Genomic DNA, 26,128 nt, shown 5'->3' on the forward strand with positions numbered 1-26,128 from the left:
GAACTTCAACAGAGGAATTTTTGGAGGTTATATTTATTTAATCCTTAAGGTTCTGGAAGGCATAGCCTAACAGCTTATACACCATGACAGGGATGTAGAACAAAGCTTCTGGGAGAGTAGGTTCAAGAGACTTTTATTATTTGGTTAGAGCTTGAGCTAGTCAAGAAACAATAAAAGGAAGAAACCACACAGGAAGTGATAAAGATGGAGCCCATTGACAGAGACAGCATGCTCAGTGCAAAGGCAGAGGATGGGGATGCGGATCTGTTGAACAGCCCTGATTCATGTTCTGCTCTTGGATGCATCTATTCAGCTCTCTAAGGCTCAGTTTCCTTACATGAGAAATGAGAAACATGAAATTTTTCCCAGCTCCCAGAAACAATAAAATTGCATAATGCGTATGAAAGTGTTGCCAAACAACAGGTAGATGGAAAGAATTACTTATATCGATATTAGTTTCCTGTTGTTGCCATGACAAGCACCGAGAACTTACTGGGTGAAAACAGGACAGTTATTATCTTATGGATCTGAAGGTCAGAAGTCCAAAATAAGTTTTACTGAGCTTACAATGAGGGTCATGCTCCTACTGGAAGTTCTTGGGGAGAATTCGTTCCTCAACTTCTACAGCATCCAGACATTGACAACAGCATGCTGAGGGCTTTGGTCCTGATTCACAGCAGCGTCTACCTCCATCATCAGAGGGCATTCTCAGACTCTAACATTGTTACCCTCTTTATGATTACATTGAGCCCACCCAGGAAATCCAGGTTAGTCTTCCCATCTCAAAGGCCTCAACTTAATCACGTTGGCCTGCTCTTTTGATACCCACAGTTACCCCAGAGATTATGATTAGAAGTCTTTGTGGAATGGCGTAGGGTGATGCTTAATATGGCCTGTCAAGTGGACAGCATCTAGAATCGTGGAAGAGACAAGCCTCTGGGTACACCTGTGGGGGGGATTTAGACTAAGTTAATAAAGGTGAGGAAGTCCTACCTCAACTGTGTGTGTCACCATTCCGTGGGCCAGGATCCCAGATCTAGTAAAAAGGAGGTTAATTGAGCACCAAGACTCAATGATCTTTGCATCCCGACCGTGGACCAGCTGCCTTGAACTCCTGCTATCCTGACCCCTTTGTCATGATGGCCTGTAATCCCTTAACTAAGGTGGTAGAAAGCCATCTTCCTTTATATCAATTCTCATCAGAGATTTTGTCATAGCAGGGGATAAGAAAATAGTACAGGTGGGGAGCCTTGTCTTCCTAACACAAGATCCCATGAGACAGTCTAAGTGGTTACCAAAGCCATCTAGAAAAAGAGCCAGAAACACTTAGAATAATGAGACGTTAAATTATTTTGTTTAATTATTTTCCTTTCCCCAATTAACCTGTATTTGGGGAAAATAGGCACACCAGGGGGTGTGAAGGTTTTATGGATTCATCAAGAGCGTGGGTTAGGGTTTCTTTCCGTCATTAGAAACGAGATGATGTGTCTTATGTCTTCTGTAAAGCGCTGTGCAAAGATTACCATTAGACGCACATTCTGAAGGCCAGAGCACAGCAAATTCACTAATGAAAAGGAGACAGTTGAGAAACAGCATTGTTTTCAATTTCAATGTGTTTGTTCATTTGTCTAGCCTTGGTACCAAGAAGCTATATGTTCAGGCCTACAGATAAAAGGACCTGTGTGTTCAAGTCTTCAGGGAAAGGCTTCTGTTTGGGTTTTTGTAGTCCTTTCTTTCTTTCTTTCTCTCTTTCTTTCTTTCTTTCTTTCTTTCTTTCTTTCTTTCTTTCTTTCTTTCTTTCCAGAAAGGGTTAAACTTGAGGTACTTTTGGTAGGTTTGTTAAGGGGAAATAAAGTGAATCACAGTTATAATTTAATATGAAAATTCAACAGGCATATAGAATAAGCGAGTAGACTGGTGGCTACCTTTAAGTGTGAATACTTAGTTTATTTTCCCTTGAAGATGAAGACATGGCACCCCACCATCTTATTCTTTGTTGGGAGGCACAGTGTCCTGGACTGAATCTGGGAAGAGAGGGCAAGTGATCCATATTGAACCCTCAGTTTGTTTCCTAATGAATAATCCCACTGGGACCCCAAGGAAAAGCAAAGAAATCAGACCAGATGTTGGGGCTCCTGAGTGTTTTGGTCCAGTTTCTTAGGCAGACTAACTGTAAAGGAGGCCTTCGGCTCCAATTCAGGGGAGACTGAGCATGTCGTGGTTTGAATGAAAATGGCCCCCATAGGCCCACAGGGAGTGGCGCAATTAGGTGTGGACTTGTTGGAATAGTTGTGGCTTTGTTGGAGGAAATGTATTATGTTGGGGGAGGGGAGAAGCACATTGAGGTTTCAGAAGCTCAAACCAGGCCCAGTGTCACTTTTCCTGTTGCTTATAGATCTTGTATATAGAACTCTATGCTCCTTTTCCACGCCATGTCTGCCTGCACGCTGCCACGCTTCCCGCCATAATGAAAACGAACTAAGCCTCTGAACCTGTAACCTACCCCCAATTAAATGTTCTCCTTTCTAAGAGTTGCTGTGGCCATGTTGTGTTTTCACAGCCATAGAAACCCTCACTAAGACAGAATATGATGCTGGGAGCTTAGATAGTGCCTATTGCTGGAATCTCTGGAAGCCTTGTATCTATCACTCTAGGCCCCACATGGAGCTCTCCAGGTGTGTGGGCTCATGCTGAGTTCAGGAAACCGTATCCCCATAATAGTCTCAGGTCTAAACCTGCTCTTCCTAGATGAAGAAACCATAATTACTACTGACCTGAGTACAACCAGATCCCGACAGCTCTTTGATTACCACGCCTCCACTAACTAGCCTCCAATCAGGTCTGTCTAGAATACACTTTCTTCTTTTACATCTTTTACCTTCTTAATTATCTGAAGGGTGGTCAATGTGTGATTTCCCGCCGGGCGGTGGTGGCGCACGCCTTTAATCCCTGCACTCGGGAGGCAGAGGCAGGCGGATCTCTGTGAGTTCGAGACCAGCCTGGTCTACAGAGCTAGTTCCAGGACAGGCTCCAAAGCCACAGAGAAACCCTGTCTCGAAAAACCAAAAAAAAAAAAAAAATAGGAAGGGTTTCCAAAGGCCCAGTATGATGCCCAGTACTTAGATCTCTATCTTCCCCTTTAAAGTACTTCCGATGGTAGTTTGTACCTGTGTGGATCTTCATCAGTTTAATGACTGTTTGTTGCTATCTACACCAGCTGGACTGTGAGTGATTAAACAACAAAGCCATTAAACAAAATCCATATTATACTTGGTACCTAATATCAGGTCTAGCACATAGGAGATGCCCATTGACAATGCAAGTGAAGAAAAAGGAAATGACCAATTCCAGACTGAGGCCATGATTTGGAAAGATAACTGCAACTCATTAGAATCATCCTGGTTACCATTGATGACTCATTAGTGCTGAACATTGATTAATTCGTATTTGTTTTCTAATTGGGGGAAGTCCCAGGCAATCAAATTGGCTGTTACAAACTATATTAAAAAATGATTTCATCCCTCCTGGTTCTCAAGAGCAATAGTTGACTAAGATGTTTACTTTGGAAATGATACCAAATGGTATTAATGATATCAGTGGCTATCTTGCATTGGACACTTACTTGTCAGGTGCCACATGGAGTGCACTGGGGAAAGATTTAACTCTTGGAGCCATCTGCTTCTGTTTACATAAGAGCTAGGATGAGAGAAGTGAAGTCACCTGCTTTCTGTTGCAGAGCCAGGGCATGCCCCTAGCTGGAAACCCAGCTGGGTGTTTCTCGCCCAAAGCTAGGTTTGTAGCCATCATGAAACCTTAGTAGATTTGATTATCTCAACTGTCTAAAATGCTTTGATAATTTTTATTTATAATATGTACCTCAGTGATGCAAACATGAAGGAAGAGAGACAAGTAGCCCAGAGGGACAAGAACTAACACAGGACTCATGTCATTTGATCCTGTAGAAGGACAGACAAGACAATTGAAGAGCTGGCTAGCTCTGGGTGAGAGCCGGCATGGTTGATGTCCCCACAGCCTCAGGATTGTCTACCTTCACTGCTGGCTCACATCACTCCCCAGGCGCTGACTGCAGCTTACATTGTAATTCTGTTAAGCTCTTTCCTGATCTTGGTGTTTATCTTTGTTTCTGTCTTTGGGCTTTAGTGTCTATTGCTTCCACCTTCTGGAACTCTCTCGTCGTAGATCTTTAAGCGCCTGGATTATTGTCATTCTTTGTGCCTGGAGCAGAGCAGATGACCAATAAATATTTTCTGAATGAAGGAAGGGAGCAGAGGCAGATGAGTTGCTGGCTTATTTAGAACCACTTTTCTTCTGCTTTGCTTCGAGCTCTCTCCACTACGGCCTCGTGAGATATTACTGCTGTTAAGCATGAGCCTCCCTCATTACATCTGCCGACGAGGGAAAGTGGAGGAGAATCACTATTGTCTGAGAGTCTCTGGAGTACCGGATTTTTGCATATTATTGTCTCTTAAATCCTCCAAACATCCCTTCATAGCAGTTTCCAGACATGAAATTTGACGTTAGAGAAGCTAACGGTGTAGGTACAGCTATTAAATCACAGAACCAGCATCAGGGCCCTGAACGATCAGGTTCTGGAAGCCATCTTTCCACTGCACTCGTGGAAAAGAATCATCAGGGCAAGTGGTTATGGAAGAGAACAGACTGATGTCAGAGATATTAGCACGAATGTTTGCATTTGGTGGCCCTCACAAATCCCCTGTGTGGTGCATCTCCTCGGGATAAGTTGGGCTGGGATAAGGATCACTGTTGACAGATCTACCTTGGTAAACTTTTAAGAGAGCAAGAAGCAGGGCAGTACTGTAATAATAAATGAATAATTTATTCATAATAAATGAATGATTTCAGCAATGTAAAAGCCCAACTTTCCTTTTCTAGTAAATTAATAACACAATAACAAAGATTAACACAGGGATGTAGGTCAATCAGGTCCCTCACGATAGGCTTCTGGGACCAAGGAAATTTTGAAAAGAAGTTAAAAAAGAAGCTGAAGTTTAGGAACACAGAATGTGAAGCTGTTCTTCTCCTCATGGCAAGTTGGGCTATCACATATGGAGAAACACCTCTCTCACCTTCCTGAATCGTGAACTGGGCTGTCCTTGAACTCCTTAGTAGGTAGTGCTATGGGAAGAGGAAGTGTGGATTTCAGAGTCTTGCAGATCTTATGCTCAACTGATTGACAGTTGTTTTTTTGCATATATATATATATATATGTGTGTGTGTGTGTGTGTGTGTGTGTGTGTGTGTGTGTGTGTATGTGTGTGCAGGTACATGTGTGTAAAAGTATGTGAAGGTTCAAGGTTGACATCAGGTGTCTTCTTAGATTACTCTTCACCTGGTCTACTGGGACATGGTCTCTTGCTGATCTTGGCGTTCACTCTTTGGCTAGTCTGGTTGGGGAATTTCATCTCTGCCTCCCTTGCCCTGGCACCCTGGGATTGTAGGTGGGCCATCACATACCTACAAATATGTGGGTTCTGGGCATCCAAACTCTGGGTGGTGTGGCAAGCACTTTAACAGCTGGTCTGTGACCCCAGCCTTGACATTTAGACCTTTAGGCTAAGCTCTCCCAGTGCCATTTCTGTAATAAGAAATGAAGTAATTCTGGATTTATGTGAATTAATTTACTAATGCTACAGAAATGCTTTGCAGAGAGAATCCGCTTCCTAAGATGAGCTATAGCTACAGATACTACTGTTATTGATAACAGCAAAGTAGTTTACTGTAATGATAAAGTTATAAGAATAATGGTGCATTGTTTTGTACATATCATGTAACTCATTCAACAAAAAGTAATTGTAATTTGTTTTTTATACAATGGCAAGATGCACAAGGAAAAATGATTTACTTGAATGGTGTACTATTTATGTACTCTATCTTAGAAGGAGACATTACTCCTCTAATAGATACTTAGTACAGTTATGGATTGTCCTGCCCACCTGCATTTGTTTGAATAATTGCTTTACAACCTAGGCTTAGAGGAACCTGATTAAAAATCACCAGTAATTTCGCTTCTTCCCTGATCTTCGTGTTATTTAATAAAGTGTGAAAAACAATTATATCTGTTAATAAAAAGCTGACTACTTAAGCAGCTGAGCAGTTGGTATCACTGCCTATTTTTTTTCTCACCTGACCTGGATTTTTGAGATAATCAGTGTGCACATTTGTGACAGTAAATACTTGAGCTCATCTTTGGGTACCCAAAATGGGAAAATATGAAAAGAGGGAAAAGTGGCAAAATTCTAAGGAGTCATGTATCCAGGTGTTATGCACCAACCTCACCCTCAGCCCGAGGCTGCTGTCCCCCGCCTGCCTGGATTCTAATTTCCACCTTGGTGGCTTTCTGGAGAGCAGGCATTTGAGGTCACCCAAGTGTCTATGCTAATAATAGCAGATGCTTAAGAAAACCATTGATCAGAATCAGGATGTTTCCGAAGTGGTGCTTGCCCGTGGAGATGCTTAGATTTGTTCTGACGATAAAGAAGAATGTTTTTAAACTAATCAAGTAATAGCTGGACTTTTGCTCTGGTAAGAAAATTATACACTCAATCTAGAAATCAGATGAAGGCCGCATGTGGAGCTGGGTCGATGTGGCTGTTGACAAAGGGTTTTGGAAAAAGAGTAATTAGTGACCTGCAGAAATTGTATCCCATTAGAGGCTTCTCTTATTATTGAAAAGCTGTGAGAGACGATGGTGGTGGGTTTTTCCTCAAACTGAATTTTACTCCATTTAAATAGCACAATCACGCCGAAGTTATATCATCTCCATAGCACTTATTATCTATTGATCAGCTATCAACTGTGTATCTTAAAATGTGGAGTAAATCTAGACCACTTTCACTTTGCAATTTAGCTCATCTTAGAGCTTCCTATTTGAGATAGAAGCGATGCTGAGTCATGGCTTCAAAGATTACTTGATAGCTTCAGGACTGTTTAATTGGCTTGATAATTTCATTAGTCAGTTTTTTTTCTAAGACAGAGATTGTCATTAGTGATTGATCAGAGTGAAGTAGGAGATCTGGCCCAGTGATGAACCCAATGTGGACGCAGGAGCAGCAACATCAGCATCACTTGGGAGTTTCTTAAAAATTCAAAACCTGTACTCTCTGTCCACCCTTTTCCATTAACTCTGCTGGTTACTTAACAAGGAGATATATAAAATAGGCCTATAAAAGGCAAGCTTTTTTCCATAATAACTCTATTCATGAAAATGTAAAATTGTAAAGCAACCCAAATGTCCACCAAGAAGTGAATGGGCACAGACAATTTGATGTTTTCCAACAATGACAATAAGCAGCAGCGATCAGTCTCAAAATGGTGAAGCAAAAAGGTTCCAGACACAAAAATGGGCATACTGTGTATCTGTTTCTTGTCCACGAGGTTCTAGAATAGGCTCAGCTAAGCCAATTGATAAAAATCGGAGCAGTGGTTGCCTCAGGAGGAGTGTTAACTACAAAGGATGACTGGGGGCTGTCTAGAATAAGGAGGAATATTCTATATATTAATTAGAATAGTGGATATTAAGGCACATGCATTGTTAAAACACATCTTCATGTACTTAAAACAGTCATTTAGTTCAACAAAAACTAAGTAAATCAGTTCTAATCACCATGTCATGAATGAGTCTAGGGAGGCTTCATGTGATTTCACAAGCTATTCTTCACTTGAATAATTCTCTGAAACAAATGACATTTCCCCCCTTTTAAACTCTGCTGATTAGTCCCCTGAATTTCATAAGCAAACCCCCTTCCCAGGTGTACCTATATCAATGTGCAGTTTACTATCCAAAAGACAGAGATCCGGGGGGCATCTTTGGAAATCGGTGTACCAGTGCTATACAATGGAAAAGGCTTTCTTCCTAAACACCACTATGAGAAGATTCTAGGCACGACAGAGGCTGTGCTGTCTGTCATGTAGCTGGTCTGTTTCCAGATATATAGTGGATATAGCGTGTATTCTCACATGTTCAATTCTGTATGACAGAACCCAAGTCCCATATGAGAAATGAATTACTCATTTGTTTTGGAGAGCAAAATGAAGCTAGAGAGACAAGTTCATATCCAATAACACTTGCTAAGGAAATCAAGCATTATTTGATCTTTTCTACCTTCTAGCTTCCAAGGGGAAATTTGGTTTTAAAATTCCCTTAGAAATAGTTGGTAGAAATTTAGAACAGGTAGTTTTGATTGTCCCCCTCACTGCTCAGTGGTTATTGCTATTAAGCTTGTCACATTGAGTACCTTTGCTCAGCAAGTGCTAGTTAAATGCCTACCGTTTGCTCAGTGGGATCTTCAAAGCGATGATAAATAGGTGTCAACATGACATTTTAGTGATGAAGAATCCATACAGTTAAATAGCCTCTTATACCTGTGGAAGTCACAATAGAGAGGGCCACTGACTTAGGTAAGTTCACGATTTCATGCTTGGGTCTAAATTTGAACGTCAATCAAATAATCTTTTCACCAAATTCCCCAAGTGTAGACTCCTCGTTTTAGAGAATTTGGAATTTTTTTTTGCCAAATGCTCATACTCAAATGCTGAGGCTTAGTTATGATCTAAACACAGAGAACAGGAAAAAAATGACTTAATATTTGAGCATTTACCGTGTGCCAGAAAGCTCCTTAATTATTGTAACTGTATCAGGGATAGAGTTGTTATTTCCATAGATGCTACATCTGAGGCTCAGAGGGTTCCCATGACTTACCCAGCTTTGTAATGGTGGAAGAACTCTGGTGTGTGGGTCTCAAGGGCTTTCCATGGCATGAAGCTGGATCGATTAAAATCCTTTTAGAAAGTGATTTCAGCAAGAAAACACTCAACAGACCAAACTAATTGATTGCCTCTCCTTGTTTTCAGTAAGGAAACAGGATTACAAAACCACTTTGGTGAGACTGGGAGTTGGCACAATCCAAAATGAGAGAGAGAAGAGGCAGAGGGGAAGGCAGCGGCAGAGTGAGCACCATTCATCTGTTCCTTCCCTGTTACTGACACAGAACTTTTAATCAAGCATTTAATTCTTTACTTTTTGCCACTCTGTAAAAGGCTTTTCATTTTAATTTGCCTCCTAGGTATTCTGTGTCAGGCAATTACTCTATCAGAAGGTTTTTGAAGCCTAAGAAAGTAAGTGCATTGTTCTTAAAGCAACATTCCCTTGAAAGCATAATTGCAGCTAAGTAATACAATCTTCAGTGTACTGACTGGGTTTTCTTCACAGCCAGGGTCCTTCCATTACTGTTGGTGTGCATTCCTGGTAAGCAAGGAAAAGAACTGGGACCTCATGAACAGAGCCGTCTCCCAGGAGCTAGGAATGCTTCCTAACAATCATGCCTATTTGATGAACATTTAAGCACCTTTTATTTGCTGGTTTCCTGCAGTTTGTTGAATTTCAGTAGCTGGTAGTAAGATCACTTGGAGCCTCAGTGCATTAGAAGGACTGGAACAGGAGCCGGGAAGCGCTTAGCAGAGAGCTCTGGGGCAGGCAGGAGTTGCAGTGATGGATGGGAAGTGGTGCTGTTGGAATCCAGGGTTTCCAAGGACATTTGGTCTTACTTCCTGGACAACCATAGGATGGACTGCACAGCCTCATGTCCTGCCTAAAATCTTCTCTTTGTTTTCTTTAGGAAGCCAAAGGTAATTTCATAGCTCGGTGGTGCTCAGATTTCTACAGATATCCCCCTTCCTCCCAGATGTCTGTCCTCTTGTCATTTAATCAAACATAGATCTAGCACACCTGGGAAGGGATTTTGCTGAATCTGAAACTCAGGTTATTAATCAGCAGACTTCAGAGAATTATCTGCAGTATCGGGATACAGATGTGGCTAATGAAATATAAAAGCCCTAGAAGGGAAACAGATAAGTCTGAGCCATGTTGTACAAGAAGAGGCCGCATAATAGAATACACACAATGTGAAGGCAGAGCCAAGGGCTATTCATGGGGAGAAAGGTGATCGGCAAGCAAAGGCAGAAAGATGAGAGGAACAAGAAGATGTCATATATTTGTGAGTTTGCTATAAGGAAAACAATTACCTTGTATATTAACTTGAAATGAATAAAAAAAGAGGAGGCAGGCAAGGCAGTCTGAAGTGGACCCTTCCCAATGGCGGTGACTTGGGGGGTCTATGTGGCATGCCTGTTGTCTCCCCAGCTGATAGCCATCAAGAAAACAAGATTTTAATCCTGCAACTTATGGAACAGAATTCTGTCAACATGTGAAGAGACCCAAGCTCCCTGGGAGCCCCCAGAAAGGAACACAGCAATTCTGAACCCCAATTTCTTCCATCTGAGACCCTACCCGCAAGAACCAGCGAGTGTGTCGGATTTCTGGTATACGGAATGATGACATAATAAAGAAGAGCTCTTTCAAACCACCTCATTTGTTACAGCAGCAGCGGGAAGGTAATGCAAGGCTCTCACAACAGGCACGGGTCAGACTCGGTCTGGTGTTTTCAGTATATTTCTTTACATTTTAGAAGGCACTACTGATTCCAGGAAAAGGCACTGATTTTTTTTTTGTCCAAGAGCACTTATTTACATACTAAAATGCATAGTTAATTTATATTCATTTATTAAATGAACTTACTACATTTATTGTTCTCTGCTCTGACATCATCCCCTGCGCAGATGCTCATGGGCTCCTTCTGTGAGCACTGTGGGGTTTCAACAAGTTCAGCAGGTGCAGGTCCCATTGTTGTGACAAAGGACCCATCAAAAGCAATTTAAGGGGAGGCTTATTTTGCTTCATGGTTTGAGGAAAAGCTGTAGTGGCATTTCATTCGTATTTTGATAAATAAAGCTTGCCTGAAGATCAGAAAAGAAAAACAGCCATACTAGCCAACCTTACAGACGAGGTAGCAGTGACACACACCTTTAATCCCAGTAGCCACACTAGTTTGCCATAGAAACCAGTTGATAAAAAAAAACCAGTTGATATTGGTGCACATCCGTAATCCCAGAGCTAGAGAGGATTATAAAATGGGAGGAGACAGATCTCAGTCTCATTCTGAGGTTTCCTTGAGGCGAGATCATCTTTTTCGGACTGAGATCAAGGTAAGAGCCAGTGGCTGGCTGCTTTGCTTTTCTGGTCTTCAGGCAAGCTTTATTTATTAAAATACAAATGAAATGCCACTACACAAAGCCCCTGATGGGCAGAAGTGACAGTGGGTGGTTGGTCCCAGACAACCTGGGCACAGTGCACCCATGATGAGGTTGCAGAGGTGAAGGCTGGCATCCACCAGGTTTTTCTCTCCCTTTTACCCTCTTATTCTGGTCAAACAGCAATGTTAAGGTGGATCTTCCTCCTCAGTTAAATCTCCCTGAAAATACCCTCACAGACACACCCAGAAGTGTGTCCTGACTGATTTGAAAATCCGTTCAAGCTGACCATGGAGATTAGCTACCAAAGGAACTTACCCAGGGAAACAAGCAAAAGGCAGTGGAGACAAGAAACAGAAGTCATTAGTTTCCTAGGACACCATGACAGAGGACCACAAAGTAGGTAGCTTGAAATAGCAGACATCTATTGTTTCCTGGCACTTGAGGCTGGAAGCTCAAAGTCAAGTTGTCACCAGGGTGTGGTATATTTGATGGTTTCAACATGGTTTGTTTCCTTGCTTCATCCTGGTTTCCAGGAGACACCAAGAATCGGTGACATCCCTTGACGTGTAGATGTGTGCTCCAATCCTGATCCTCCCATCAAGTGGTATCCTGTTTATAAGTCTCCACTTGACCTTCTTTGTGTGTTCAAGGGCAAATTCCCTTCATCCTATAAGGACACCGTCCATGGAGTTAGTCTGTGATCCCTTGTAGCTGACTACAGCTTCACTTGACAAATATCCTTGGCAGAGACTTTTCACAAATAAGGTCACATTCTGAGTTTATAGGCAAACAGCACTTAGGTAAGGACTACCAACCCAATCTAAACATGATATTTGTCTCATATGTTAGTTTTGGAAAGAAACAAATACTACTAAGGAACATTTCCAGTGTCCAAATTCATAGTGTTCTTCAGTTAAACGTGTGGAAAGAAGGTCTGTGTGGCACCAGCTCCGAGTGCATGAGTTTTAGCTTTGGTGCCTGTCCTGGAAATAGCTGTTGTAGACCAGGCTGGCCTCGAACTCAGAGATCCTCCTGCCTCTGCCTCCCGAGTGCTGGGATTAAAGGCGAACACTGCCACTGCCTGGCGAGTTTTACCTCTTAAGTTTAACTGATATGTTTCACATTGTTCTTAGAAAAAAGGACAATGATTATACTTTCTTATGTTACTAAAATGAACAGTGACTAGTTTTAAGTTAGACAGCATTGGATTTGGGGATCATCTACCTCCTAGAGATAATAAGAACTCTTGTGTAAGACAGTTGTTCTCTGATGTAATTGACAATTATAACACACACACACCCAAATACACATACATACCACACACATATACATACAATCACACATATACATATTAACACATGCATAATATAAACCACATAATACACACACACATAAACCACATACTTACAGAGAGAGAGAAAGAAAGAGAGGGGGCAAGAGAGAGCAAGTGAGCACTAGCATGTTTCAGCCTGATTGATCTTCATGTGAGGTAGAGAATGGAGGGAATTTCTAATAACAAAAGGTTGATGAGGGGTCTTTTATGCTAATAGGATGTACTTAACATTTGGCTCATGGTCCGAAATTCAATTCTCAGTTTATTTTTACCGTGGAAAATTAACCACAGCTCAGTATAATGCGTATTCCTGCACGCTTCGTTTATGTGGACTCTCCTATTTCCACCCTTGCTTTATGATGTGATGCTGAAGCAGATAATGGAAGTAGACTTTTCACCAGTCCTGGCCAGCCAGTTGTTTGTATTTTCCTGGTGGCCCATGACAAATGAATCCACAGTAGATTAGCATATTTTCATCAACTTCAGTTATTTCCTTGAGATACTGCATTTGCATGTATACTTCGCCAAGAGCTTCAGATTGCCCTTTGAAAGGAACACAGGTGACATTGAAACCATTAATTTGTGTTTTCTTCATCTTGATTCGTTCTCTTTCTAGGCTGTGAGAGCCCAGAGGAATGCAGTGTGCCCTGCAGGGAGGCTAGTTTCTGTTCCTTGTGTGTGGCCTGCTTTTCTGCCTCTCCGCTTTGTTCAGCATCCTCACTGCTGGTCTTGTTCCTTTTCTGTTCTGCCTTTGCCTACGCTCGTCAGAAGGAGCTCTAATGAGATCGTCCTTGGCGTTAGGTCTCTGCTTCATTTCCTTCTCACGGATGCTGCCTCTTCAGGTTTTTGTAGCAGCCCTGTAGATAGGGGTTAGATACTCCTTCATCCCCGGTCTGTGCAGCCCTCCTCTGTGCTCCCTATCTCTACTCTTGCCTTTCTTCAATCTGTTCCCCAAAATGTGGTCCCCAAATCTGAGAAGTCAGTCTGATTCTCCATCTCCAGTTGTCATTGCCCTGACTTGAGAGTTCTTCATTAATGGCCTGGGATATCACTGTGATTTCAGCCGTGAGTCTTCCTCTCTGACTTCATCCTACGCCGAGACTGATGAGTTATCTGCAGCTCCCCAGTGTTTGAAGTTCCCTCCTTTAGCTTGGAACACTCGGTCCCTAGCTGGTGGTGCTGTTTTGGGGGGCTGCTGGAGGAAACAGGTTTTAGGGGCAAGCCTTGAAGTTTTGCAGTTTGCTTTTGTCCACTCTGCATCCTGATCGTGGGCACAAGGTGACCGCCAGCCTCATGTTCTAGGGCCATGTCTTTCCTGACACGAAGGACTGTGTCAGGCAGGACCTTCTCCCTGAAGTTGCTTCTGGTCGGGTATTTGGTCACAGCGATATCAAAATGACAAATACTCTAGGAATATGCTCCAAGCTTTGAGAGTTTTATCCGGGACACTTCAGTACTAACAACTCCTTAGGCTTGTCTGGGTAGTGAAAGTATAGCTGTCACTGATGGGGTTCTGGTAGGGTTTGTTCCCCAAAGGTCTGTGCATGGTGTTGAAGTCGTGGCACTTTTAAAAGGTAAGGTCTAGTAGGGGTCCTGTCTCTAGAATGAATAGAGCTAGTTCTCATGCGAAGATTATTATAAAAGGAGCAAGCCTGGTGGCTCCAAACATTTGCTTTGGCTTCCTGTCTCAAGATAGGTTTGTATGTGTGTGTGTATGCGCACACACTCCTGTGTGTGTTTGAATACTGCAAGAGTCCATGGTCTAGTACTAACTAGAACACTGTCCAGATATGATGCTTCTCACATGCGCTCCTGTCAAAGCACCCAGTAGACTCCTACCAGAGGCTAAACTAGTGGGGCTGCCCAATTCTGCTCTTTTAGCTTCCCAAACTGTGAGCTAAATAAATCTCTTTTCTTGATAAAGTTGGCATGCTTCTAGTATTTTGTCATAGCAATACGAAACAGTCTAATGTAATCCCAATAATTTGCTAATTTACCCTATCTCCCTAAGGCTAATTGTAAATTCTGGGTATGTCTTGTTCCCAGCAAGGCACAGAGAAACCTAAAAATGCTTATCGAATGAATGCAGGATTGTGTAAATAATGACTTTGCTGTTTGACAAGTATTGCGATGTCTCCTAATATATCTTTTATTTATAGTCATCTATACCACAAGCATGGCTGAAGTTCAGGCATAAACCTTGATATGTATTTTTAGAGATTGCTGGTATATTTTGACCACAACAGGCCTGTTGCAAATTCACTTCAGATGTCAGGACACACCTGTTAACAGACCATCCAACTGCGGTCACCATGAATACACAGCCCTCACCACTGTGTAGGTCAACTGGGAATCAAGTATTCAAATATCTGAGCCTATGGGGACATTTCTTATTCAAACCACCACAGGGGTCAATTATACAGGACAGAAGAAACCTATCTGATGTGTGAAACATTGCTTCTAGTGTGTCTGGGAGGGAATCAGTGTATATAAGCAAAGACCAGTGTAGGGGGAGATTCACCATCAGTGTGGGTGGGCTCTATCTACTCAAGTGACTATAGCCTAGATGGACCAAATGAAGATGTACAAATGCCTTAGGATTTTATTGCTCTGATGAGGCACCATGGCCATAATAATTCTTACGAAGGAAAACATTCAATTAGGGGTGGCTTACAGTTCAGAGGTTTAGTCCATTATCACTATGGTGGGAAACATAGTGGTATTATGGGCAGACATGGTACTGGAGAGAGCCAAGAGTTCTAAGACTGGATCAGTAGGCAGGTGGAAGAGAGAGTGATACTGGGCCTGACTTGGGCTTCTGAAACCTCAGAGTGACAAACTTCCTTCAATAAGGCCTCACCTATTCCAACAAGACCACACCTCCTAACAGTACCACTCTTTGTATGCCTATGGAGGCTTACACATTCAAATCACCACAAGAAAGGCAGATTCTCTCTCCCTTATAAAGGTGGATCTCTTTTGTTTGCCTCAGGCATCATTAAGATTTTTGTCCTTTGGATTTTGACCTTCATTCTTCTGGCCCTCTGAGGCTCTGGGACCTTCCGCATGGGACCAAGTATTATATCATTGGCTTACTTGGTCCTAGGTTTTCTGACTTGGACAAAGCCACATGTCCACTTCTCTGATTATTCAGCGTCCAGTGAGTCACTGGGGACATCTTGGCTTCTATTATCATGGGTTAGTTTTCCCAATCAACAATTAATTAAGCAATCATCAATTAATCATCTCTATCTTGGTCTACCATGTATCTGTTTTCTCTCTTTAATAATTCTCTCTGGAAAAGTCTAACTATTGCATTATTTTCTTCCACTGGTAAGAACAGTCTCTGCAAGCATGCCTCCACCCTAGCAACTTTAGCTCTTGAGTACTCCATGGCTTGCAGTTTTCGCTAGGGAACACACCAATACAGCTCCTTTAGGATTGTACTATGAGGGGAAAAAAAGACTACAACCAGAAAACAGAAGCATTTTGTCCTTTTTCCCTTGGCGTTTCAAAGCTGGGGTGAAAGAAGCAAAGCAACCCGACCTTGTCACCGCTGAGAACAACAGGCCTGTACGGCTTTGCGGCTCTCAGCTATGACTTCACCTGAAACTTTAAATTTATTGTCTTACTTAGCATTAAGCATTGTTTAGTTGTGACTGCTCATAAGGAACCCAGGAAATTTCTGGTCTTTGATTTTCTGAGTGGTCATTGGGAAGCACGATTAAAAGCTGTATCAATGGCTAGAACTGGTGGTGATGTTTTCCATCATTATTTCATGGGTGATTTCTTCAACTATCAGCTGTCAGTCTATTTACTTACTATTTATCATCTGTCTATCTGTCTACTATCTCTATATCTATCTTCTACCTACTTATCTAACTTCCATTTATTTTCCCATCCATCCATCCATCCATCCATCCATCCATCCATCCATCCATCCATCCATATCCATCCATCCATCCATCCATCCATCCATCCATCCATCCATCCATCCATCCACCTATCCATCTCTTTCTCCTATCTATCTACCTATCTATCTATCTATCTATCTATCTATCTATCTATCTATCTATTGCATCATCATCATCATCATCATCATCATCATCATCATCATCATAATTATTTCCCTACCTACCTACCTACCTACCTACCTACCTACCTACCTACCTACCTACCATCTACCTATTTATCTATCTAAAATCTACTTATCTGTTTATATGTCAACTAATCAAATTATAGTATAACTTGTTTATCCAGCATTTCATCCAGGATGCTTTAGCACCTCATCTCTATGAAAACAAGTACTTGTTTTCGTGAAACTCTCTAGATCTGGTTCATGATTCAGTCGGGCTTTTCCCTCTTTTGTTGTCAGTGTTTATCTCAGAATAAAGTCAGTCTCCTAGGTCTAATGGTCTGATTAGGGACATGCATTCAACACTCTGACCTTCATGAAAGAATCACCATTTACCAACTATGTCTCATGGTCCAGAACTATGTACTTTATATTTATTGTATCATTTACTACTATAAAAACAACAGAAGCTAGATGAGATGAGGGCATATTTGTCTCTCACCATTTTCCAACCAACAATTATGCAAACTTTCTAGAAACACAAAGCAAACAAAAACCAGATGAACCTTTGGAAAAACAAACCACCAAAGGTTGTGTAATCAGCAATGGTCAACAAATATCAAATCTATATTTGTTCACGGAGTCAGTGCTTTATCTCTTAAGTGTGCTCCCCACAGCGTCTGCCTCTCATCACATCCTTTATTCTGAAGATACACATCTAAGGTAGGATCTTCATGCTACAGTACCACTTCAAAATCATAATAAGGAAATGACATCGAGTGGAGACAGCTCAGTTTTGTCTCTGGTTTGTCAGAAGATTAGTGTATATTTTGGAGAGTGACTGCCTCCTTCCCCTCTCTTCTTTTATGTTCCTCTTTCAGAGTCTATGTAGGCTGGCCTTGAACTCTGATCTTCCTGTCTCAGTTCCCTGAGTATTGATGCTACAGGTGTGAGCTACCGCAAACAGTTTTGTAATGTTATTTATTGAGAACTTGTTTTCAAAAAACTGCCTCCAAGGGCTGGTGAGATGGCTTAGGGAGTAAAGGAACTTGCTGTGCAAACCTGGCTACGTGAGTTCAATTCCTGGAATGCACATACAAGTGGAAAGAGAGAACTGATTCCACAAAGTTGTTCTGGGACTCCCATTGTGCTATCACACAATAATAAATAAATAAAAAAAATAAATGGATAAATAAATATGTCACATATCTGCCATGGAGGGAAACTGAAGCAGGAGGATTGTGGTGATTTTTGGGCCAACCTTGGCTAAATAGGTCATCCTGAGATATGACATAAATCTCTATCAAAAAAAGCTCTGCCATTTATAAAATTTAAAAACTATAGATTTATGTCTTTATTGCTATCATTCTAGTAGTTTAGAGTTTATGTGGGGTGAAAGGCTGAGAGTTTGGATGCACGCTTCTTTTTCTTGTTGAAATAATTCAAAAAATATCATACTTTTCCATCCCATCTTTCTTTGGAAAGTCTAGATCCCACGTGCCCCCTCCCCCCCCAAACTCAGTCTACTTTTAAAAACTCTTCTTTGATTCCATGATATTTGCTTATGGTGTGTTTCAGTGATTTTCATGTCAGGAGGCACACCATGGCTTCACTGCAATTTGAAAACTTTATTTTTTTTTTCAAACTTACCCGACATGCGTGCAACCTCCCTGGTCAGCTGCCAAGTCTTGCTACATCGTCGGTCTGCTGTCAAGCTAACAGAGCTGTAAATTAAGTAAAGCAACTGTCTTCACCCTGGGAATCTGAACTTAGACGATAGTTTATCAAAATAAATGATACGAGTTAAATCATTTTGGCCGCTATTGGACTTAATTATAGGTAACAGTTTTACAGGGCACCCAGATGGTGTAGGGGAAACTCGAATGTCCTAGGGGATGCTTGGCTGGTGTTAAGAAACACCATCAATCACTTTACACTATGACACGGCAGTACAGGGAGATCTGTTTACAAAGAAGACCATGCTGGCTCTTCTCCTCGGGTGGGAGGGGAGCTCTGAACAACAGTCCAGGTTCTGAGCTTCTTAGATCCCGTCAACAATTTGACCCTTCCTTTGGGTTTTGTGAAAAGTCTCTAGGTACCATGACAGTGATGACTGGATAGATCTGGTCAAATTTTGATAGTCAATAAACTTCTAACTAATACATAGGCAAATGAAAAATTCATGACCACAGTTAAGAGGAATGTAGACCTACAGTGTTCCAGCCACAGCTAAGAGGAGTGTAGACCTACAGTGTTCCAGCCACAGCTAAGAGGAGTGTAGACCTACAGTGTTCCAGCCACAGCTAAGAGGAGTGTAGACCTACAGTGTTCCAAGAACTGCACCAGGACAGCAAGCTCATTTTCTCATTTAACTATCAGAGCGTGTCCTAATATGTAACAATGAGAAAGCTGGCTTGAGACCTTAGGCTCCATAAACACATACCATTTTATTTGTTGTTTTGGGATCCTGACCGCTTCAAGACTGAGATCTGGCTCATAGGAAGTCACACTTGCTCTGTGTTCAATTCAGTGTTTGTGACCATCTGTTGTGTCCCTGTCCTTCAATGCCTTCTGACTTTTTCTCAGTCTCCTTATCTCTCTTATTGCTTCTCACATTTCTCGTCTCTTCTAACCCGTAGAGTTGACACTGTCTCCGGGGATCCTGACAGCCTTCCCTCTAAGCCGTAATTTGTGTTAGCTCTCAATGACATGTTCTCATGCTGTGTTGGAAAAATAATCTTGGTGGCATGTCAGCGTACTAGTAACATACCATTATGCTTTTGTCCTGGTCACTCAAAAAAGAGAGAGGAGAGAAAAGATAGAGGGGGAAAAAGCCAGGGACATTCACTCTGAAAGAGAAGTAACTTGTGCTAAAGTGTGTTCTATGTATTACAATAGTTGAGTGTATGCAAGACCTCACCCTTATGAATCTGGAGCTCAGTTAAAACATTTAATTGAATTTCCTGTGAATAGCCTGAATTCTCTTCTTAATAGACCATTAAATGATTATTATTTATAATTTGAGTGTCCTTTGGCTAATACTTCCTAAGGTATCCTGATTAATTTGTATTACACTATTTTTGGAATGCTGTTCCTTATATTTAATACAACTATATTTTATTGGTATAAATTCCGAGCTTGCAACCAATCAGAACTACTCTGTCTCCTCTTACACATATACTATTTCAACATTATAGACGAGTCTTAGTATAGTGAGATAAATATCTCCATTTATTTTTACTGTTCTTTATAGGAGCTGATTGTTTGAAACCTCCATGCCTTTGTCTGTTGTTTTGTGAGGTTGGGACATCTCCACATTTTCATTATTTTATTTTATGTTTTTGAGACAGAATCTCTCAAAGTAGCCCTGGTTGTTCTGAAACTCACTATGTATACAAGGCTGGCCTCCAGCTCACAGAAATCCACCTATCCCTGCCTCCTGAGTGTTGGAATTAAAGATGTGGGCTACCACACCTGACTTTTGATTTTATGTTTCTTTTTTTTAAATTTATTTATTTATTAAAGATTTCTGTCTCTTCCCCGCCACTGCCTTCCATTTCCCTCCCCCTCCCCCAATTAAGTCCCCCCCCTCCTCAGCCCGAAAAGCAATCAGGGTTCCCTGTCCTGTGGGAGGTCCAAGGAACCCCCACCTCCATCCGGGTCTAGCAAGTTGAGCATCCAAACTGCCTAGGCTCCCACAAAGCCAGTGCGTGCAGTAGGATCAGAAACCCATTGCCATTGTTCTTGAGTTGGACAATGAGGACTACTGAGAACTCAAGAACGATTTTATGTTTCTTATATCAATTTTGCCTGTGTCTGTATGTACATCTGTGTGCACAGGTGTGTGGAGGCTGTGCATCATTCTTCAGGAGGTGTCTGTCTTGGTTTTTGAGTCAAGATTTCATGGGGATCTGGGCTCAAGTTTAGGCTATAGTAGTGGCCAGAGAGCCCTGGAGATACTCCTGTCCTCACATCCACAGCCCTGGATTCCAAGTGCACTATGCCCAGAATTTCTTATGGGAACCAGGGGGAATCTGGCCGAGGATCGCATGTGCAGCAAGCACTTTGAGCTGTCACTCAAGCTCCTCAGTGTTTTAAACTGACATTTTAAAGAAAAAAAAAAGAAGATAGCTTGGGGTCTCTCCCTATGAACATCCAAATGACACTGAAGGCAAGGGGAGTATCTAAGGGACAGTGGGCGGTGGTCACAGTACCAATGACAACCACAGGATAAGCTGCAGAGAGGAAGACACATCTGCTCCTTATCTTGTCAATGTGCGTGTGTTGCTTCCTTCTTACTTGGGGAGGAAAGGGTTTATTTTGCTTACTTTTCTATGTCACAGTTCATCATTAAAGACAGTCAGGGCAGGAATTCAAACAGGGCAGGGATATGGAGGCAGGGGCTGATGCAGAGGTCATGGAGGGTGCTGCTTACTGATTTGCTTCCTATGGCTTGGTCAGCCTGCTCGCTTATAATAGAGTCCAGCACCACCAACCCAGGGATGACATCAACCCAGAGCGAGCTGGCATCATTATTAAGCAATCATCAAGCAAGAAAATGTACCACAGCCTCTCCCACACAGCAATCTAGTGTGTGTGGGGTGTTTTCTCAATTGAGATTTCCCCCTCCAAAATGACACAACATTGTATCACTTTAACATAAAACTAGCTGGAAGACGACACATTGACAGTATTTCATTGGTATCTAAGTATGGCAGTTTTGCAGCATAGTATTTAAGTATCAGGGTATGAAGATGAGTAAACACCACTCAAAGACATTTTCTCCTGTGTTGGTAAATTCTGGGGACACATTTTGGGAATTTCTAGGAGAAGTTACGACACTATTGTTTTTATTTAGAGATTATGTATGTATTCAGGAGGTGTATACGAGTCCCATACTTGAAAAGAAGGGGACTTGGGGTGCTTAACTTTATGCTTGACCTCAAGTAGATGGGGTGCCAGAGATCTGATTAAACACTGCCTGGGTGTGTTTGGGAGGCTGTTTCTTGGAGAAGAACAGACTCAGTGGTGGGTTAGTATATAAGTAGATGGTGGCTGGCTGTTTGTAGGACTTTTAGCCCCATAATTGCTGAATCAATTCCTAATAAATTCCTCTATATGTATAAATATAACCAAAATATAATAATAAAGTAATAAAGAATCATTTGTTCTTTTTATGTAACAACAATAGCACACAAACACACACACATCACTGGTTCTTTCCCTAAAAACCCAAACTCATACAACTTGTCTTTGTTACAGATGCTAAATGGTTCTGTTCATTCAGTAAGTGTAAATTGGACTTCATTTGGTTATAAATTACAAATAATCTAAGTAAGAAAAGATTACTGCTTGTTCAAGAGAGGGGGTATTTATATTAGGAATTACTGAGTTGTGTACAAGTTTAGTTACTTGGGAAGAGCTGGAGCCCAGGACACACACACACACACACACACACACACACACTTTGAGTTCAGCCCTCTTCAGTTTTGGCTCAACAAATAACAGAACAGAGGGATACATCCTGCAACTCTCCCCTCTAGCTGTCTGAACTCATGCCACATCTTTATCCACTGATAGCATATAACTTTTGTGTGTGTCAACCTTTAGATTTCAACTGAGTCACCGTATTCCCACTGTAGCTGCACTCTGTTTCAGAGAAAGTAGGATTCTCAGCAAACTAAATGCTGACCCCCTAAATACTGGAGACATTATACTAATTATGATATATCCAGATGATGAAACATAACAGGCCCTTCAAAAGTCATGAAGGGAGAATTTGCAGTGACATACCGAAATGTTGGCAACATAATTTCAGTAAAAATCAAAGGGCAAGAAACTACATAGCCGGCTTGATTCCAATTACATTAGAAATGGAAGACACCCTCATGGAAATGAGTATCAGCTTATTAGTGATTAGAGAAACTATCGGTTATGAAAAGGCAGTTTCTTCTAAATAGCTCTTATTCCTTCTTTAAAAATAAAATGCATAGCTAAAGATGTAAATATGACACTATTAAGCTAAATAAGTGTAAATTTTGATTGTGAGGATTATAGAGGCTATTATTCATAAAAGGAGTGAGAGAGTAGCCAGTTACGTAGTCTGTGCCAAGTACATTTCCTTCTCTCTTTTATTTTTTTCTGTTCCATGCTTAACCCTTATAGGAAATAATTTGTCTAGGTATCGCATACAAGGGCCAAATTGACACTGAATACATTTTAATTTATGTCAACAGAATCAAGATAAAGTGTGTTGGAGAGAGGGGAAAAAAGCTTTTACGGCTTGAAGTAGCCTCCGAGGTGACTTCTAAACTCCAGTTCTTGTCTGATTTTGTAACCTACTCCAGCATGGTTCAATTAAATGCAGCATAATTAAGGGAATAAGATTCACATCTAAATTCACAATAGTGTATGTGTTTACACGTTCTCAGGGCTAATTGCCATTCCTGAACATCATTTAGTGTGCCAGCTCTCTTTAAGGAGGGCTTATAACTTCACATGTGAACTTTTCTCATTAGGATGGGATCAAATTAGTATAGAGTCCCCTTAATCTAAACTTCTAGTCAGGAAGACTTGAGAGCAAGTCAACGTTCTGCATTATAAAGCTGAGGAGAGACCAGGACACTGGAGGGAAGCACAGCCTCTTCCCCCTCCCCTTTCAGGATTTCTAAAGTTGGATCCTGCTAGTCCATGGTTCTGTCAGAATTTCCCCAAACATTCTCCTTGGCTTTTGTTTAACAGAGATATTTGTGCTGAATTCATCCCCACCTCTCTTTCCCACTCCATTCTGCTTTCTTAGTAAAGCCTGCCTCAATGTACCAATTACCAGCATTTAAAATGAAACCAAGCCACAGGTTATACAAACGAAAGGAGAGAAAAACAACAAAATAACAGCACTTGGTATAAACAAGGGCAGAGAGACAATTTGCTCTAGTCAAAGACAAATAAAGTTAAATTCTACCCAAATTACCACGTGTCAAACTAATCACGAAAATGTTGTTTCTCCAATGGTATTGTGCAAATATAATTGAAATGACATTTTATAAAATTGGGCAGAGGTAAGTTTTTTTTTTTTTTGCAGGGCCATAAACTTTTGGATATTTCAGTTTACCCTGAGAACTGCTTGTGTTGTGTGCTCAACTGAAATAATTGGGCGGCACAGCTTCGAAATGTGTGTACGTGTGTGTGTGTGTGTGTGTGTGTGTGTGTGTGTGTGTGTGCGTTTTCTTGCTTGAGAGATCCAGGGACATGTCTTGGGATTCAAAAGTAAGCCTGGTATGTAAAAGGGGCTTCCACAAACTCCCAGGTTATTCTTGTGAGAATCACTCTGTGGAAACGCTTTGGTTATTGACATTTATACCTTCCTATTATCTATCAAGGTGCTCATTTTGAAGTCTGTTTGCCTGTTGTATCTTTTTGCATTTTTATTGTACACAGAATGTCTTGGCAGGGAAGCAGCTTTTTCAAAAGGAAATTCATTTTAGTCTTATTCTGAGTTACTTTAAGATTTTGTTGGGGGTAGTTACCTAAGTAGGAAACTAGAACAAAGATGAGCAATACCTCCATGCTTTGCGCCCCTCTTCTATTCCTTTCTGGGGTCAATATTGCTTACAGTTTAAAATCAAAGATCTACAAACCACAGCCATGTAACTGTCAGGACTTTTATTAAACTCCACTCAATTCTATACCAATTCTTAGGGGACCATCACTATCTTCGAATTTGAGCAAAGATTGATTGAATAAAAACTGAACAAAAACTTACGGAATTGAAAAGTCATCTTAAATTTGATCCGCTATTGTTAGAAAGAAAACAAGGCCAAGAGATTTAGCCTAATATGCAAGAGGGAGTTGTGGAAGGCCCGCGAACAGAGGGATGACATGATTAAATCTGTCAGGGTCACACAAAATTGATTCTTTGATCATTGCTTACCTGTTTTTTTCTTTAGTGTAAAAGCATAAAATGTATTGTCACAAATCAAAGCCTTCAGGCTTGGAAAGTTAAATCACAACGGCAGAGAGTGCTTATGCCTTTAATCCCAGCACTCAGGAGGCAGAGGTAGGCAGGCTCTGAGTTCAAGGCAAGCCTGGTTTACAGAGTAATAGCCAGGGTTACACAAAGAAACCTTATATGGAAAAAAAAACACAAACAAGCAAAGCAGAGTTTTATCTACTACACCAACCAACCAACCAATCAACCAACCAACCAACCAACAATCAGAAAGAACTAAATTTTCATAAAGTTGCCATCAAATGCAAACCTGCTTGTACTCTTTTTTTTTTAAAGGAGCTCTGGTAAAGTTTTATTAAAGGAAATCTTTTTACTTTTCACCAGTCTGTTCTGGCATGCTTCTAATAATGTCAGAATCACCTGGGTCAATGATGGCCAGTGTGCATACTCTGTAGTATTTTCCACACGCTGTGCCCCACTCAATGTTATTGCCACTGTAGTGATGGACACCAGTTTTAGCCAACATGGCATAGTATTCGATTTCAGATTTCCTCAAGGCGGGGCAGTTGTTGGCGAGGATCACCAATTTCGCTTTGCCCTGTCTGATCATCTTCAGAGTCTGTTTGTATCCCAGCACGTACTTCCCACTTTTCATAACAAGCTGGAGCCGAGAGTTGATCGACTCCAGAGACTTTTTTGTCTTCTTTGCTGCCACCATCTTCCTGCCTTAGGTGCGGGACGGCCCCCAACCAAGACCAGCCGCCAAGATGGCCGGGGAGCGAGAAAGGAAGGAGCTCCCACAATGCAAAGCCCTTCTAGCCTGCTTGTACTCTTGGCAGAGAAATACAAAATAATTTGGAGAGCAACTTAAATTTGTGATAGAATTAGGAGGGACATGGTATATGGATTAGCAATTCTCACTTTGAGTTACCTTGCCTATTAAAAATATTACACAGGGACCAGGTGTGTGACTCAGTGGTAGAGTACTCACTTAGCATTTGTGAAGCCTTGCATTGAATTCTCAACACCACTAAAAAGATCATATAGGTCTATCGGGATTATCACACTCGCCCTTCTTCTTTGCTGGGGCCACTGTGCTGAACTTTAGATTTCATTGGGTTACAGCATAGTTGAAATAGTAAACAACATGAGGTGATCCATGTGTCCATTTCTGTCAAAATAAATGAAATATCACTGCCCATGATTCTCTTGGAGTTTGGATAGATTTTTAAATGCTCAGTTTTGAATTATAAACTAAGAAACTGTAAAGAACTCTAGGGAATCATCAGTGAGGTGAGCTGCAACCATAAATATATATAATACCATTATATCGTTTGCAAAGTTATATCAATAACTGAGACTATAAAGACTAAGGAAATAAGTGGACACTGATGATAAGGCCAATATAAAAAAATAATAAACAGTAGGACTTACACAGAATAATTGAGGTGCATTTGAACTCAGTTTTGAAAACCTGAGATAATAAAAATCTTTGTAAAGAAAAAACTTCTCTGCCTACTTCCAATTCTAATTTGTGAAATATCTTTGCTGGTGTACTATTGTGTACCTTCCTGTATGGGGCTCATAAAACACATGGAACTGACCTTTGATTAAACTTATATTACCCCATGGTAGGGACACA

At 41.2% G+C, this 26,128-nt stretch overlaps 1 pseudogene; it reads right to left on the reverse strand.

The window, feature by feature from the left end:
* Positions 1 to 24,828: 24,828 nt before the first annotated feature.
* LOC142852955 (large ribosomal subunit protein eL30 pseudogene) lies at positions 24,829 to 25,299 on the reverse strand (annotated as a pseudogene).
* Positions 25,300 to 26,128: the final 829 nt, after the last annotated feature.

Source organism: Microtus pennsylvanicus, chromosome 6 (assembly GCF_037038515.1).
Source record: "Microtus pennsylvanicus isolate mMicPen1 chromosome 6, mMicPen1.hap1, whole genome shotgun sequence".
NCBI classification, from domain to species: Eukaryota; Metazoa; Chordata; class Mammalia; order Rodentia; family Cricetidae; genus Microtus; species Microtus pennsylvanicus.